The sequence below is a fragment of the Callithrix jacchus genome, chromosome 7 (genome assembly GCF_049354715.1).
Source record: "Callithrix jacchus isolate 240 chromosome 7, calJac240_pri, whole genome shotgun sequence".
NCBI classification, from domain to species: domain Eukaryota; kingdom Metazoa; phylum Chordata; class Mammalia; order Primates; family Cebidae; genus Callithrix; species Callithrix jacchus.
In genome coordinates, this window is record NC_133508.1 from 118414649 (window position 1) to 118418448 (window position 3800).

Consider the following 3800-nt stretch of genomic DNA (forward strand, 5'->3'; position numbering starts at 1 on the left):
ATAGACCCTTTGAACTATATTAAAATTTAGGATCGATATTTTTATTTTAACAAGTAAAAGGAGATGCTGTCAGGATGAAGATAAGATTGGGATTCTATACCAAATGAAGTTCTTCTGGCTCCTAGTTCCTGTTTCATTCTTTCTGCCAGAGAATCAGCAAAGATACCACCCACATTGCTGCCGCATGTTTTTCTGAAGGTCATTCAGGCAAAGGATTTCCAGTGGAATTCTCTCTAATATAAACCTATTTATGATCACACTGTTTTTCTTGGTGAAACCCAGGATTGCATTTCTTCATTAGAAAATGGTTGTTTTTCCACTTTAGCACATCACAGAAGCAATATCTTACTCTCCTTTTGCATGTGACACCCATGGGAACACTGAAATCTATAACCTCTGGAAATGTACAAAAGTTAGATCCAAATGCTTCAAAATAAAGAATCTAAGTTAAAAGGCCTAAAGGCACAGGATGTATTTCCACTAATAATATTTAAAACTATATTAATACTCCTCTGATGCTATCATTTTTCTTCACAAAAGAACCAATTTTTCTTTTCACTTACCTCTCAGGTGGGAATTTACCGTTGAAGTGTGGTTTCTTAGCCAGGGTGTAATTAGCTTAACACAGAAATGAAGGGAACTATTGGATGGATTTTGAATTTATGTTCATGGTTAACACTATGCAGTATTTAAAATAGTTTCATTTAAAATATCACCTTTTAAAAATATTATTTTATAATCATATATTTATAATCTTATTGTTATTAAAATACAGAAGTTTAGCAACCAAGATCCATTAAAATAATCTTGGACTCAACTACAATTCTCAACATTTCACATGTGTTGAGAAAATAAATGAAAATAAAACTAACCAAAAAACTAGCACTGCATAGGCAACAAAAGCAAAAATAAACAAATGGGATTACATTAACTAATTAATTAATTTAGTTAACTAACTAAATAACTAAAAGCTTCTTCACAGCAAAAGAAACAATCAACAGAGTGAAGAGACAACTTACATAATGAGGAAAAAGAATTGCAAACCACATATTTGATAAGAAGTCAACATCTGAAACATATAAGGAACTCCAACAACTCAGTAGCAGGAAAACTCAGTTAAACAGGGGGAAATGACCTTAATGGACATTTCTCAAAATAAGACATGAAAATAGTCAACAGGTATATGGAAAATCCATAACATCACCAATCAGCAGGGAAGTACACATTAAAACCACAATGAGATACCTCCTCATATCTGTTAGAATGGCAATTGTCTAAAAGACAAAAGATAAAGTGTTGGAGAGTAAAAGAAAATGCTTTCACATTATTGACAGGAATGTGAATTAGTACAGCCATTAAGAAAAACAACATGAACATTCCTCAAAAAATTAAAAATACAGTTGCCATATAATCCAGTAATTCCATTTCTCAGCATATATTAAAAAGAAATGAAATCAGACTTTTAGTATGTTAGAATATCTGCACTCTCATGTTTATTGCAGCATTATTCACAGTAGCTGAGATATAGAAGACATAGAATCAACCTTAGTGTCCATCAACAGATGAGTGGACAAAGAAAATGTTGTACGCACACACAAGAGAACGTCACTCAGCAGTCAAAAAGAAGGAAACCCTGTAGGTGAGTAAGCCAAGTACAAAAAACAAAAATATATGATCTCTTCATATACGGAATCTAAAAACATTGAACTCATAGAAACAGGTACTACAATGGTGGTTACCAAAAGCTGGAAGATGGAAATTGGGAAGTTGTTGGTCAAAAGATAAAAAATGTCAATTAGACAGAAATAAGGTAAAGTTATCTATTATACAAAATAGTGACTACAGTAAATAACAATGTATTCTATTTTGAAAATCACTAAGACAGTAGATTTTAAGTGTTCTCACCACAAAAGGTAAGTAATGCATATATAATTAGCTGGATTGAGCCATTCTACAATGTACATATATTCCAAAGCATCGTGTTGTACATGATAAATATATGCAATTTTTATTTGTCAATTTTTTTTAAAGCAGCAACATTAAGAAAAGTATGTGAGAGGAAAAGGCCTCATATTTAATATTACCTATTTAGGAATCAAAATTTTCCTTTCAACTACAACAAATTTCACCAGCAGCATCTTCAAAGGTGTTTAAGTACCTCATATGTTATTTGAAACTGTCCTTTTAGGCCGGGCGCGGTGGCTCAAGCCTGTAATCCCAGCACTTTGGGAGGCAGAGGCGGGTGGATCACGAGGTCAAGAGATCCAGACCATCCTGGTCAACATGGTGAAACCCCGTCTCTACTAAAAAATATACAAAAAATTAGCTGGGCATGGTGACGCGTGTCTGTAATCCCAGCTACTCAGGAGGCTGAGGCAGGAGAATTGCCTGAACCCAGGAGGCAGAGGTTGCCGTGAGCCGAGATCGCGCCATTGCACTCCAGCCTGGGTAACAAGAGTGAAACTCCGTCTCAAAAAAAAAAAAAAAGAAAGAAGCTGTCCTTTTCTTCTTAGTCCTTGCTACAAAAAATTTCCCCAATACTATTTAACCTAGTGAAATAGTTATGCTGTAGTAGGCATAAATAAGCTCACATAAGTATGTTTGTATTTCAGTAGTGATTAATAAACTAAACTGATTCATTCTCTCTGTAAGGTAGAAATTCTTAAAAACAATTAAGAAAATATTTCATCAATGTGGCACAGGTAATTCCAGACAAAAGAAAAGTAATAATCTTATATGTTCGCGTGAACAGATAGTGATAGTCCCAAGAAATGAATTAACTAAATTTTAACGAGCAGTATAATTATTTCCGTTAGATATTCCTTAATCTTATCTATGAAATAGGAAAGAAATGCCTTCCTATAGCAGGAAGAGCGAGCGAGTAAGAGGTATAAAAAAATGAGATGTGTCTCTTTTCTGGTAAGGGCGCCGCGAGAAGCCATAAGCAGCAAAGTCTCTCGCCACACCCTGTACGAGGCAGCGCAGGAAGTCCTGCAAGGGAGCCAGGGCAAGCGCCGGGAGTTCCTGGAGACGGCGGAGTTGCAGATCAGCTTGAAGAACTCTGAGCCCCAGAGGACAAACGCGTCTCAAACACCGTCAGGCTGAAGTCCACTCCCCGCTCCACGTTCTCCATGTGTGTCCTGGGGGACCAGCAACACTGTGACGAGTGCAAGGCCGTGGAGAGCCCTCACATGGGCATCGAGGTGCTGAAAAAATATCAACAAAAATCAGAAACTAGTCAAGAAGCTAGCCAAGAATTATGATGCATTTTTGGCCTCAGAGTCTCTGATCAAGCGGATCCCAGGAATCCTCTGCCCAGGCCTAAATAAGGCAAGAAAGCTATTTTCCCTGTTCACACAGAACGAAAACCTGGCGGCCAAAGTGGACGAGGTGAACTCCACAATCAAGTTTCAAATGAAGAAGGTGTTATGTTTGGCTGTGGCTGTTGGCCACGTGAAGATGACAGATGAGGAACTTGTATAGAACATTCTATACCTGGCTGTCAACTTCTTGGTGTCATTGCTCAAGAAAAACTGGCAGAATATCCGGGTCTTATATATCAAGAGCACCATGGGCAAGCCCCAGCATCTATATTAAGGCACCTTTGAATAAATTCTACTGCTACTAAAAAAAAAAATTTCTTTTAGATGTTTTTCAGCAAAAATAAATTTAGCACCTGTGTCATCTCTGGGATTTGTCTACATACTAACCACTGAGATAACCTGGAGAGTAAGGTGTGGTAGAAGGAAGAACAACTTAAATATTTCTAAATTTTAATTATTCTGATTTAAAAGACTACA

The 3800-nt window shown here is 36.6% G+C and overlaps 1 pseudogene; it reads left to right on the plus strand.

Moving 5' to 3' along the window:
- The first annotated feature begins 2700 nt into the window (after positions 1-2700).
- Positions 2701-3597, plus strand: LOC100392447 (large ribosomal subunit protein uL1 pseudogene; annotated as a pseudogene).
- Positions 3598-3800: the final 203 nt, after the last annotated feature.